The following is a 15,140-nucleotide window of genomic DNA, read 5'->3' on the forward strand; positions in this document are numbered from 1 at the left end:
AGAGACATTCTACCCCAAATCAAACATTTATTCATGTATTCAATTGCAGCTTACATGTGATTCCTTCATTCGTTTTCTTTATTAAGCTTTTTTTTCTTCTGTTATCACTCAATAATTCTGACAGTTTTTTTCAAAAGAACAAGCTCTCCTACAGAATGTATACGTTACAGAGATGAGCCAAACCATGCACCACTGACAGGGGTGCTTACCATCATTAACTAATATTTATTATGTAAACCCTTTATCCCAAAAAAGAACAAAAAAATTAAAGATTTGTTGTAACTGAATATAAAGTATTAGTGGCAGTTTTTTTTTCGTTTATTTAAATCTGCTAGTACATTAAACACTCCCCACTCCCCAGACTGACAATGCTGCTGCCCAAAGGTGCTCCTGTGCTCCTTTATCCAGAGTGGGGGCACCTATGCACACTGCAGCTTAAAAAAAAAGAAAAGCTGCTTCTACAGGCATTTGAGCTTTTTTTTTTCTCTGGCTCCCCTTTGTGTTAGATATTTATCATGCACTTTACAGGCATTTTCAGGAGTTTGGAGGCAGAAAAAACCCCTCCAAAGATGCATTCTGAAGAATAGTTTTTATGCTAAAAATAAAACGCCCGAGCGCTTGTAAACATGCATTTATGTACAGTGGTCAGAAACCATTGTACTTTCATTGGATGTATTCCATATATATATATATATATATATATATATAAGTGTTTTGCAAGTCGAGCTATATATATTTTTTTAATCCTGACTTTATTTGCAAGCGCTGTCTCACAAGTGGTGCAGGACTCAAGCCACTGGTGTATGTATTACTGTATGTGGCCAGAGGTCCAGGGGAGCTGTAGAACTCGGAGACGCTCGGAGACACTCCCAGCTGGATGGGACGGGCGTAATGTGCACTGGTGCACCGGAAAGTGCTAACAGTTCCCAAGCATCACCAGCGCCCCCGCACCTCTGGCCACATACAGTACTGCACACAGAAGCAGTGGTTGTGGAAAGAATCGTCTGAGTTTCCATGATTTCTTATGGGGAAATTCGCTTTGATATACGAGTGCTTTGGATTGCAAGCATGGTTCTGCAACGAATTATCCTCCTAATCCAAGGTATTACTGTCTATCTATCTATCTATCTATCTATCTATCTATCTATCTATCTAGATATGGTGGCACTAGGGACCCACAGTGGTGAGAAAAGTTGGCTGCAGAAAAACAGCTGTGAAATTCATTTAGAATGCCTCAAGTAGATAAAATGAATGTACTTGTCAGAAGACCCCTCCTTTATGCAGGGTTTTCTGCGAGTTGATCCCCCAATCTTTTGGATTGCAAAAAAGCAGCGTTAGCCCCCGTACACACTGTCGGACATTCCGACGGAAAATGTCTGATCGGACCGCGTTGTCAGATAATCTGACCGTGTGTGGGCTCCATCTGACTTTTTCCGTCGGAATGCCAACCAACAAAGTTTGAGAGCTGGAAATAATATTTTCCAACAACATGATCCGATCGGACTTTGTCCGATCGTTTGTAGAGAATTCGGATCGGACAAAGTGCCATGCATGCTCAGATCAAATTAGGAGAGCAAAGCTATTGGCTACTAGCCTGAACATAGTTCCATCATAACGAACTGACGTCACCATGTTACGAAAGATTGGATTTTCCGACAACTTTGTCCGACCGTGTGTATGCAACACCAGTTTCGGACAAAATCTGTCAGAAAAAATCTGACGGATTGTGTGGTCGGAATTTCTGACACTGTGTACGGGGGCTTAGAGTTCATGAACAGGACAGTACTTGATTTTTAAAAGTCATCAGTTACAATATTTTGTACATGCTGACTCTTAATAAAATTTAAAAAAATAAAAAAACGGTGCCATGACCGCATCCCCAGGTTTCCTGTTTTTGGGTGACTCCTTCCTCCTGCAGCATCCTATGGAGCCATCCTTTCATGTCAGAAGTTGTATCTCCCCACACTGTGTACATCAATAGAAGCACACAGCCCCACAGCCTGAGATGGCAAGGCATTCCCCCTGCTTTAAATCTGAGGGGAAGATCTGAAATGAGGGGAAGCTCTGCTGATTTTATCATCCAATCATGTATAAGAAAAAATGCAGTTTTTTATTTTCCTTGCATGTTCTCCTCAGATCTACAGTGACTGCAATTCCAAGTTCACTTGCAGTGCACTTGTAATGCAAAGTGGATTCTCCTTTATTAAATAAACCCTTTTTTTTTTTTTTGTAGAGTTTACAACCACTTTAAATGAGAAGTATGGGTTTGGTTTTTTTCCTCCATCATAAGTACCTAGGTGGATGCAGCATCAGTCCGATGCTGCATCGGTCCCCCGGCGTCTCTGCACTGAGAACCGTGCCACCAGACACGGCCAATTACTCGGTTCTCTCAGTTCCCCGAGAGGAGAGCTGCTGACTGTCAATCAGCAGCTCTTCTCTCTGCTTCTCCACACTCACTGGAGTGCTGAGCTGTGGAGGGGCGGGAGCGCCTGTCTCAGCGGCTCACTGAGAGGCTGAGACTGCCATCAGTCCAGGCACCTGGTAGATCCAGACTTCCTAAGACCTCTTTCACACTGGAGGCGTTTTTCAGGTGCTTTTGGGCTAAAAATAGCACATGTAAAGCGCCTGAAAAATGCCTCCCCTGCAGCCCCAGTTTGAGAGCTCGGGTGCTTTCAAACTAGCGCGATGCACTGGCAGGATGTTAGAAAAAGTCTTGCAAGCAGCATCTTTTGGGGGGTGCAGGAGTGGTATATACATCGCTCCTCTACTGCCCCTGCCCATTGCAATCAATGGACACCACTGCCGAAGCACCTGCAATGCGCTTCAGCAGCGGCGCTTTGTAGGCACTTTTTAACCCTTTATTTGGCTACTAGCTGGTGTTAAAAGCACCCCGCTAGTGGCCAAAGGCGCTGCTATAACAGCGATAAAGCATTGCTAAAATTAGCAGCACTTTACCGCTAACACCCCAGTGTGAAAGTAGCCTAAGTCGGGATGACGCAGAGCCCAGACTGAACTTGGTGACATCAGCAGAGAGCCAACTCCAGACCTCTCTCTGCTGAAAATGGGTCACTGGTGTGCAAAACGAACTACACTCCTGTGAACCATAGGAGAAGTCCAGCCAAACGAGCTCAGGCTGGACTTCTTAAGACCCCTTTCGCACTGAAGGGGCTGAAAATAGCCCCTGTAAAGCACCTGAAAAACATTTCACCTGCAGTCCCAGCGTGAGGGTCCCAGTGCTTTCACACTGGGGCGGTGCGCTTGCGGGACACTGGAAAAAGTCCTGCAAGCAGCATCTTTGGGGTAGTGAAGGGGTGGTGTGCACACCGCTCCTCCACCACTCCTGCTACCGAAGCTCCTGCAAGGCGCTTTGGCAGAGGTGCTACACGGACGCTATTAACCCTTTCCTCTGCCATTAAAAGCGGCCCGCTAGCGGCTGAATAGCACCACTAAAATGACAGTAAAGCACCGCTAAAACTAGTGGCGTTTTACCGGCAACGCCCGACCGCTCCAGTCTGAAAGCAGCCTTAATGTATGTCAAAGCAAAATGAAAAAAAAAAAGCAGATGCAGAAGATATCTGCAATAGATGCACATTATTCTGTATTTTATCTCTTTAAATGAAGTTTGATGTAGAAAAATTTAAAATAATGCATTTGGGTGGCAAAATATGAATGCAATCTATACACTGGGGGGGAACCTCTGGGGGAATCTAGGATGGAAAAGGACCTGGGGGTCCTAGTAGATGATAGGCTCAGCAATGGCATGCAATGCCAGGCTGCTTCAAGCAAACAGAATATTGGCATGCATTAAAAAGGGGATTCATTCCAGAGATAAAACGATAATTCTCCCGCTCTACAAGACTCTGATCCAGCCGCACCTAGAGTATGCTGTCCAGTTCTGGGCATCGGTCAACAGTAAGGATGTACTGGAACTGGAGAGAGTCCAGAGAAGGGCAAGAAAGCTAATAAAAGGGGTCTGGAGGACATTTGTTTTGAGGAAAGGTTACAAGCACAGAACTTATTCTCTCTTGAGAGGGGATATGATTTCAATGTACAAATACCGTATGGTGACCTAACAATAGGGATAAAACTTTTCTGCAAAAGGGAATTTAAAAAGACTCACTAAAATTAGAAGAGAAGCTGTTTAACCTTAAACTACATAGAGGGTTCTTTACTGTAAGAGCGGCAAGGATGTGGAATTCTCTTCTACAGGCTGAGGTCTCAGCAGGGGGCGTCGATAATTAAAAAAAAACATTAGATAAGCACCTGAACGACCACAACACAAGGATATACAATGCAATACTGACATAAAAGCACACACAAAGGTTGGACTTGATGGTCTTTTTTCAACCTCACCTACTATGTAACTATGTAAGGTGTGCAGTGGAACAAGACTGCTTCCAGCTGGCCAGGTCAGTATGCCTTACATGGGCTGTATTCCTATGCTATAACAACCTATAATAGAGCTGTCTCACAGATCTTGCTGATTAAATTAAGCGCTGAACAAAGCTAGCCCGTACAGTGCAGGCTGTGTCCCCGGTGCCTCTTCTCTCTCCCACCTCCGTATGCCCTCAATCCCCCAGCAGTCCTATCCTCTAATCCCCAGGGGGCTCTCCCTGAAGAACTCTCAGCTTCTCCTTATCTTCCTCCAGGCCGGCTGTCAGCAGTTGCTGGCCCAGGCTTAGATCAGATTTTAGGAAGGAGAGCAGGCGTTGAGAAATATATCTTTCATACTTACCAATTCTTCCTTTCTTTTTTGTGAATGAACACAGAGAGTGATTGGTACTACTCACTCTTGCCTTCATTCATAGTGGAACCATTGTAAACATTTTACAGAGCGTTTCCTGTTCACTCATTGAGTGCAGCTGTGGCTGCAGAGGAGAAGGAGATTGAGGACTCTATGTCCTCAATAACTTTTTCTATCTCAAAAGTGAAACATCAAGAGTTTGTCTGGGTCCCTAATATCCCACCTTTTTGAACAGGATTTTAAAAAATTAATAAAAAATAATAATAATTGTAACAAAGAATTTAAAAAAAACATAATTAGGACCTTATTGAAACACATTGTTTATTTCTGTGCCCAGGAGTTACAAGTGTTTTCATACAGCTGCCGGCAGAAGCCTGGTTAAATTATGGACAGGCTGGCAGATGCTGCAGCTGTATGCGTGTGACTGCACGTCCTGGATGCCATCTGGGCAGCTTATATATCATTATATACATGTAACCACTTGGATGTGTTGTCACATGCTATAGCTGTGGTGTCTGATTGGATGCCGCTGCTGATCAATGGAATTTCTCTAGCGTTTACCTTCCATACATTGTAAGTAAACAATCCATTTCGTTGAGCAGGGGAGCCCACACACTAATTAAAAATCAATCAATGTATGACCGACCAGCATTACAATATTGGCAGATCACTCGATTCTGATTGTCCTGTACTGTGAACATGATAGAAGCAATGTCTGACTTGAGCAGGCATGGCTTTCTTCATTGTAGCAGGTGAAAGTAATGTTAACACTGAAGCTTTATATTTTCAAAAGAGTAAAGGGTTTTGTGAAGTAGGTGTTGAAGTCACAAAAATGTTCAGGTATTATGGGATTATAGCAAGCACTATTTAAATAACAGCTAGAAACAATAGATTAGAAATTCAGCTGGTCACAGCTTTTATTATTAGTTTGATAGTTCATATAACATTTGAAGCAATACTGAAGGCTCCAACTTAAAAAAAAACAAAAATAAACATGTTATACTTACCTGCTCTGTGTAGCGGTTTTACGCAGAGCAGTCCCAATCCTCCTCTTCTTGCTCCTCCCACCGAGTGCCCCCATAGCAAGCTTCTGGCTAGGGGGGGGCACTCGTGCATGCTCGCTACCGAGCTCTGCTCTGTGTGTCAATAAGAAACACATAACAAGGCTTATCCCTACCCACCAGTCTCTCCTCACTGGCTGTGATTGACAGCATCAGGATCCAATAGCGCCTATTGCTGTGTCTTGGCCAATGAGGAGGCAGAGAGCTGAGACAGCAGCAGCTCTCGTGCAAATTACTGGATCAAGATCGGGCTTAGGTACAGTATCTCACAAAAGTGAGTACACCCCTTACATTTTTATAAATATTTTATTATATCTTTTCATGTGACAACGCTGAAGAAATTACACTTTGCTACAATGTATAGTAGTGAGTGTACAGCTTGTATAACAGTGTATAACAGTGTAAATTTGCTGTCCCCTCAAAATAACTCAATACACAGCCATTAATGTCTAAACCACTGGCAACAAAAGTGGGTACACCCCTAAGTGAAAATGTCCAAATTGGGCCCCAAGTTTCAATATTTTGTGTGGCCGCCATTATTTTCCAGCACTGCCTTAACCCTCTTGGGCATGGAGTTCACCAGAGCTTCACAGGTTGCCACTGGAGTCCTCTTCTACTCCTCCATGATGATATCACGGAGCTGGTGGATGTTAGAGACCTTGTGCTCCTCCACCTTCTGTTTGAGGATGCCCCACAGATGCTCAATAGAGTTTAGGCTTGGAGATATGCTTGGCCAGTTCATCACCTTTACCCTCAGCTTCTTTAGCAAGGCAGTGGTCATCTTGAAGGTGTGTTTGAGGTAGTTATCATGTTGGAAAACTGCCCTGCGGCCCTGTCTCTGAAGAGAGGTGATCATGCTCTGCTTCAGTATGTCACAGTACATGTTGGCATTCATGGTTCCCTCAGTGAACTGTAGCTCCCCAGTGCCGGCAGTACTCATGCAGCCCCAGATCATGACACTCCCACCATCCTGCTTGACTGTAGGAAAGACACACTTGTCTTTATACTCCTCATCTGGTTGCTCCCACACATGTTTTGACACCATCTGAACCAAATACATTTATCTTGGTCTCATCAGAGCACAGGACATGGCTTCAGTAATCCATGTCCTTAGTCTGTTTGTCTTCTTCAAACTGCTTGCAGGCTTTCTTTTGCATCATCTTTAGAAGAGGCTTCCTTCTGGGATGACAGCCATGCAGATCAATTTGATGCAGTGTGCAGTGTATGGTCTGAGCACTGACAGGCTGACCCCCCACCCCTTCAACCTGTTCTGAGTGGAACCTGTCCTGTTAAACCGCTGTATGGTCTTGGCCACTGTGTTGCAGCTCAGTTTCAGGGTCTTGGCAAACTTCTTATAGCCTAGGCCATCTTTATATAGAGCAATAATATTTTTTTTTCAGATTCTCGGATTGTTCTTTGCCATGAGGTGCCATTCCATGAGGTGAACTTCCAGTGACCATTGTGAGAGTGAGAGCGATAACACCAAACTTAACACATCTGCTCCCCATTCACACCTAGGACTTTGAAACACTAACCAGTCACATGACACCGGGGAGGGAAAATGGCAAGTTGGGCCAGATTTGGACATTTTTAGGTAGGGGTGTACTCACTTTTGTTGCCAGCGGTTTAGACATTAATGACTGTGTGTTGAGTTATTTTGAGGGGACAGCACATTTACACTGTTATACAAGCTGTACACTCACTACTTTACATTGTATCAAAGTGTCATTTCTTCCGTGTTGTCACATGAAAAGATATAATAAAATATTTACAAAAATGTGAGGGGTGTACTCACTTTTGTGAAATACTGTATGTATTTAGGGGGCTCGTGGGGAGGCTGCATACTGAAGGTTTTTTTACCTTCATGCACAGAAGGCATGAAGGTAAAAAGCCTACGGCCTTTACAACCGCTTTAAGTTCCCATTCACATAGCATACTTAAAAATATATATTGCTTACCTGTTAGATATTTCTAAGAAGAAGGTGTCATGGCTGATTCTAAGTATAGGACCCTCCTCTATTTAGGCTACTAGGCTAAATTTCATTTTTGGCTTCAGTGGAGCAGTGATCTATTGCTTTTGTCTGGTCAGGGTTTTCCTAAGCTGGGTGTTTGATTTCTCCCACCCGCTTCTGGAAGAAGCTTCCAGAATATAGGGCAGGGAGAGTCAAAGGATCAGCATTTTCCAGCCAGTTATTGGAGGAAGGTGTCCAGAAGGGGGGTGGGGAGCTGATAAATGTTTGGACTGGCCTTTCCAGAATGTCCTTTGCTCTCTAGGGAGGGTTCAATTTCTCTTGTGGCTGCTGCTTCTGGAGGCAGTGTTTTCTGAGTCCAGAATTTTAATCTGGGCCTTAGAAGGAGTTAGGCGCAGGGCCTAGAGAAAATTGCAAAGAGGGTTTTTTCTACAGTCTCGGTCTCAGCAGAAGCTGGGCTGAGGGCATGGGGAAGACTAGTAAAGGATCAGTGCTGAAGGCACCATCAGAATTCCTAGTCTGGCGAAGGAGCTTTTTTTTTCCCTCACTGAGGATCTCCCGGTGGAAGCTGAGTGGTGTATAGCTCCTGTGACACAGCGAGTAGGACTCAATTTGGGACTTTAGGACTCATGTGTGACTGTAGTTGTGTGGATTTAGTGTGAAGATTCCGTCGATTGCTATCGTGTTGGAGTATCCTGGAACCATAATTTTCTCCTGTTAAAGTCTAATATATATAAGTATATATATGTAAATAAGGATTTCTGGACAGTCTCACAGTGTCTTTGTCCCCAGACTCAGTGAGCTATGCCTCATTAACATACAATGCAATGGGTGGGTTTCAAAATGTTTAACCCTTTGTTAGGACTAACAGTGTACACATCTAGTTTACAGCTGATAATAAAGAACTGTGAACACAGTACAGACAGGGTAATTTATGTTAATCGTTACTCTATAGCACCCTCCTAATTTTTACAAAGCAGAGAGAGCATGTAAGGATTTTTTAAGCTAAGCACTTAACAAGGTAACCTGCAATTTTTATTTTTTTTCTTGAGTTATGCTATGTTAATGGGGACATTTAACAAACATAAAGTAGCTATTATGCTTAGATGGCTGCAAAAGTGGAAATATACTTTAAAATACCAACTGTAACCTTAGCTAGCCTACTATCTAAAAAAAAAGCCCTTTTAATGACTGTGATGGGAAGGAAGAGAGGAGATGCTAGAGATGATTCTTCCAACCACCATCTAAGAAATTTTTCTGCTTCTTATTTTACAGGTACCAAGAGCCAGGACCATTGTAGGTATGAGGACACCGACTGATACATGAGTAGCATGCAGTATTAACAGGTAAGTGATTGGAAGAAATATAAAAATAGGGAGGGGCTAGAAACAAATGCAAATGGAAAAGGATGCTATAATCCCATGATGGGAGTATTACATTTTTCTTTTGCCCCCATTTCAAGGTATTATAGCCAGCAATATTTACATTAAATATTGAAAACATAGATCAGAAATTAACCGGCCACAACCTTTATTATTGGTTTGATAGTTCATTTATAATAATATTTTATTTTGGTAACTATGTTCATCATGTAACACCCTGGTGTTTAGGCAGACTATGAGTGGATGGGTGGTCTCGGCCAATTTGCAGGGGTCTTTAGTCCCTTAGCCTGCTGGGAGAGCCTATTTATTTGGGAGCAGTCAGGTGATCACTGTTCTGTGCCACCCAGATGCCTGTCTGGATGGATGTGTGTCAAAAGGCTCCGAGTTGTTAGGCCAGAAGCCTGAGGCCTATCCCGGGAGTACCTGGCTGCTAGGCTGCCTGAGGCCTATTCAGGAGTTGGAGAAGCAGCGCAGGGTTGAGTCTTCAGGCCTGGAATCCAACCAAATTGTGGAGGTTCAGCCAGAAGGGGAACTACGTGATTGCTGTTGGGAACGATCATTCCGTTTGCCATCAGCAACCACCAATCAAGGCCACAAGTAAAAGGGAAGCGGTCACCACTAAGGGACCATCCCTCCTGTTATCAGAGGCCAGCTTATAGAAGTCTTAAAGAAGTACCAGAGCAGCCTTTTTCACTAGCCGGGGACAGTGAAGAAGTGGGAAAGCTTCAGCAAGTGCCAAGCCAGGGACCCAGTGGGCTAGCGGGGGTGACGCTTGAGGACTATACAATTTGTTAGCTGTGAAATAGCTCAGAGGATCCAGTGACGACTTGGATTTGGAAGTCTTGTGAGAGACTGGGAGCTCAGTGAGTGAATATCAAACAGTGGGACACTGTGAGATGTAAAAGAAGACCTATACCAATTTACTGTGAGTTATATGTAAGGATTACTATTGACTGTTGCAAGTTCAGGTGCCATAGGAGACAACAGTTCTACAAATACAGGGACCATATCCAGCTGGAAGGCCTTTAACCTGTATAGCTGTCTGCCTATTTTGTCTCAGAGTCTGCCAATTACCAATTACCATTGCATCTGCCTAAGGGTGTCCTGGCCCTAACCCTTTCTCCTCCAGTTCTTGTTAAGAGACAATAAAAATCTTTTGTTTGCATCCAAAAAGTGACTGGTTCCCAATAATTCCATCTTGCATTACACCCTCTATGCATAGTAACCCCATCTACAAGGAAGGATGTCAGCTCTCCCTGATTCTGGAGGTCACCATTAGGCATTTGGAGGTCAGGACCAATGCTACAATCATTATACTGTATATTTTTCTTCAATATTAAAAATGTATTAATAAGAAATGTAAAATGAATGAAACTGAAGTTTATTCACTATGACTCAAGTTTAAAATAACCATGAATAATCTAAACTAGACAACTAGCCAGTATCATTAATAAACAATACTGGAACCCACCCTGACCATGGGAAATTCAATAGAAGTCTGCAAACTAAAATTACAAATGTCAAGAATAATGTCCAACAAATTTATGCAATCAGTACAATACAGGCCTGGCAAATTGTCTTCCATGTCTACATGGCGAAATGCTAAGCATAAGCAATTTATTTTGCTTAAAAAGTCAATGACTCAACCTCTTACTTATCTTTTCCCAATGTTTCATCTGTGGAGACTCCAGCCAGAACAAACAAAGGTTCATTTTGGAAAGTGCAATCAATAAGTTAACTTTAAAACGGTATGTAAATGTTAAATAAAATATCTAAAGATTTTTCCTCCTAAATGAAGAATAAATTAAATTATATAGGAGTGGCTAAAAATCCACACCACAACTCTGGAACCTAAAAAAAAAATGAAAATCATTAACATAAGTTAGGATGAATGTATGACATAAAACAATTAGGTTACCATCTGCCAACATTGAGAATAGTATCTTCAAGTAGACCCAATTTAGTTGTTTAGGAGCTGCTCCTGTTCTAAAGGAGTGAGAAGATATAAGAATAGACTAAGCTGCCAATTCCCATCACCAGGGGGACCAGACAGGGGTGCCCTCTATCCCCCCTCATATTTGCAATAGCCATTGAAACACTGGCGATCGCAGTCCGCCACAATATGGACATTAGAGGTGTCCAATGCGGTAGTCAAACGCACAAATGTGGACTCTTCGCGGACGACATACTGTTGTTCCTCACTTCCCCCCTCACAACCCTACCCAACTTATCCCGGGTATTGGACGACTTTGCCAAGGTCTCAGGCTTGAGGGTTAATTACTCCAAGTCTGTGGCGTTGAATGTTTCTCTCCCCACTCACCAAGTCCTCTCTCTCAAACAATCCTTTCCGTTCCAATGGAGTGACACTGCCATCCAATACTTGGGTATCTCCCTCACACCTAAAATAGAGATGCTATATGCCCACAATTACCCCAAATTATACAGACAGCTGGAAACCGACCTCTCCTCATGGTCTAAACATGAATTATCCTGGCTTGGCCGGATTAACTCCATAAAAATGACCTTTCTCCCCAAAATCCTTTACTACTTTCGAGCCCTGCCAATACCAGTTCGGAAGGACCACCTTTGCTCTCTGCAAAGCAAAATACTGAAATATATTTGGGGTAATAAGGGATACCGTCTACCGCAAAACACGCTCTTCCTGCATAGACGCAGAGGGGGGCTGGGTCTGCCTAACCTCCACAAATACTACCTTGCAGCTCGCCTAGCCCAACTCTCCTCGATCTACTCCAAATATGAGAAACCGGACTGGCAGTCCATAGAACGCTGTGCGGTACCCTCCTATACACTAGATTTTTTATTATGGTGCCCGCCCAAAGCCAGGCCGCCCATCATGTCCCCATCCCTTTCTCACTCCTGTGCCCTATGGGACGGCCTTCGCAAAGAGCCTTCCCTAGTCTCCACTATAAGACCCCTTGCTCACATGTTCCGTAATCATGACTTCCCCCCCGGTCTGAACATTGAGGCCTTCAGATGGTGGTTGGACAAGGGACTATACCGGATAGGTCACTTTTTTAATTCCAGGGGTCCGATTTCCCTAGCTTATTGTATCGAACACTTAGAGCTTCCAAACACAGAGAGGTTCCGCTTCCACCAAATATCTCACTACCTAAACTCACTTTGGAAAAACAAACCCCTTCCTCCTCCCTTTACTGAATACGAAGCCTGGTGTGGTGGAGTCGGGGAGCAGAGGGGTGGTATTTCAGTGATCTACACGGCTCTCACTTCCCCAACGGGTAAATCCCCCTATATGACGGCTTGGGAATCTGATCTCCAGACCTCTGGGAGTCTCGAATCCTGGCAGCTGGCCTTAGCCAGATCCTTTCGTGGGATCCAGAACACCTCACTAATGGAGGCTAGCATCAAATTGATAACCAGGTGGTACCTCACTCCAGTAAGGCTAGCCAGAATATATCCCACGGCTAATCCCTTATGTTTCAGAGGGTGCCAACTTCGTGGCTCCATGATCCACATCTGGTGGGAATGCCCTAGACTCCGTTCGTTCTGGACTAAAATATTCAACTTGATTTACTTAGTCACAGGCTGCCGGGTTTCGAGAACTCCAGAGGTTGCGTTACTCAATACCCCGATTCCTTTGATGTCTGGTAACATTCAGAAACTAACTTATTTTATTCTATTAGGAGCCAAAATTGCGATTGCCTCCGCATGGAAGCAACCCAAACCCTCCTTCCTCGCAGTTAAGAGGAAGATATCGTGGATAATGTCCCAAGAAAAACTATCAGGTATTCTGTCAGACACCACACCTAAATTCCGAAAGGTGTGGGACCCTTGGGCCCGTTACATGGGAATCTCTCTGCTGCCGGGGGTACCCCCAGGCCCTCCCCTAGGAACCAGACCTCACCCCTAAAGCACCCATCCTTACATTGATTGTGAAACATTCCCTCGCTATATCCTTTCACCCTTTCAGGACATAGCTTACCTCCCCCGACCCCTCTGCTCTCCTCTTCTTCTCCTTTCTTCTCTTCTCTGTCCTTCTAGTCGTTCTAAGATTTTGGTGTGCTCAACAGAGCTGTAATTGACAAGTTTATCATACAGTCCAATTTAATGTTGCGGTACCCACGGCAGACGATCCCCCGACTGTTTTTCCCCTCTGCGAGGGAGGGGCCTGGGAGGACACTCCCTCATCCTGGCACAGCAAGTTCCCTATTAGGGGTGTCGGGATGGGGGCTCCTGGGAGTTACCCTAATAGTTCTACCTGGGGGGCTCTCCCGGGGGGGACACCCTCCGTTTACCTCTTATTGATGTAGCCCCTCGATAAGGAAGGGCTTGCCGACTGTACACACTTGATATTGTCTGTTTTTCACTAATGTCTCATGTTTTTTTACTTACATTGTGACAGCAGGCCCTCCCTGCTACTGCTAGTTTGTGTACTGTTTTACGTATGTAAGTGCCTTTTATATAAAATAAAATATTTTGAAAGTAAGAATAGACTAAGCTAATGTGATAACACATTTCCATAGCACAGAAACAAACTGAATATTGACACTTTACTGCTCTGGGAAGATGAACAGGATTTTTTTTCACTATGATTGCTAATTGCAGTGATGATCCGATCACTGTTATAAGCAATCATTTTTGTAAACGGCATCCATTCATGTGCCATTGTGTTTTATTGTAATATCTGTGATTTGCCACAGCTATCACATGGCACAGGCCCGCTATAATTGGCCCCTGTACAATGTGATCACTGTGACTAATTAGAGAGATCACAATGGTACAGAATGAATGGCTATGAATGAAAGCCATTGTGTACTATTGACATGTGATCTCTATTATTGGTCGTCACCTGGAGGACGTCGACCCAGAATAGTAGTGCCCCCACCCAGCCATCATTTTACAATAGGTCGGGCAGGAAGTGGTTAAACAAGGTGAACATTCATAGAAACACCAGAAAAGTTTTATGAACATGTTAGTAAGAGTAGCCTTGTCACATACAATGTTCAATAAATAATAATACCAAACATTCTGAAACAACATTATGATCTGCTGGAAAAAAAAAAACATTAAGAAAACCAAGCCAATACCACCATGCAGCCACAGAAATGGACCATATTGCAGGAGCTACAGAACGTACTGTACTAGCCCAATCAATCAAACTAGCTCAATCCAATCCTATAAATTCCTTCCTTGTTCGCTCCTTATACGGTACTAATTTCCTGGCAAGCGGAAAATGGGACAAAGCATCTGCTATAAATTAAATCTACTAGAAATATAACTCACTTTAATCTACATGTGAAGTTGTAGATACTTCAGAACCAAATACTGGAGCTGAATTTTGTGATTCTTAAATTGCGCACTTCAATGTTTAAATAGCTATTAGTACGACTATTGAAAAAAAGTTTAAAACAAAACCCAATTTTATGTAAACTCTTTACTGTCCTAATCAGGATACCATGGGCCACAGCACCAGTGTCCTTGCTAAAAAAAAAGCAGCAAATATCAAATCAGCATCAATAAATAAGCTGAAATCTTTACCCAAAACAAAATCTTTTTGCCAGTTAGCAACTACAGTGAAGCTTATGGATGAAAAACCCACTTTCAGACAGGCGAAGGTGAGCATGAGGAAAATACAAACCAGAATTGGCTAAATAAAAACTATGGGAAAAAATGTGACAAAGACCATGAGACTAGGGATGAGCCGAACACCCCCCGGTTCGGTTCGCACCAGAACTTGCGAACGACCCCCGCGTTCGTTACGAACGTTCGAACCCCATTGAAGTCTATGGGACTCGAACGTTCGAAATGGAAAGTGCTAATTTTAACGGCTAATATGCAAGATAGTGTCCTAAAAAGGGTTTGGGGACCCGGGTCCTGCCTCAGGGGACATGGGTCACTGCAAAAAAAAGTTTTAAAAACTGCCGTTTTGGCGGGAGCACTGATTTTAATGACGATTAAAGTGAAAAAAAAGGTGAAATATTCCTTTAAATATGGTGCCTGGGGG

This window comes from Lithobates pipiens, unplaced genomic scaffold (genome assembly GCF_037356315.1).
Source record: "Lithobates pipiens isolate NorthernLeopardFrog02 unplaced genomic scaffold, aLitPip1_a1.2 Scaffold_3, whole genome shotgun sequence".
NCBI lineage: Eukaryota > Metazoa > Chordata > Amphibia > Anura > Ranidae > Lithobates > Lithobates pipiens.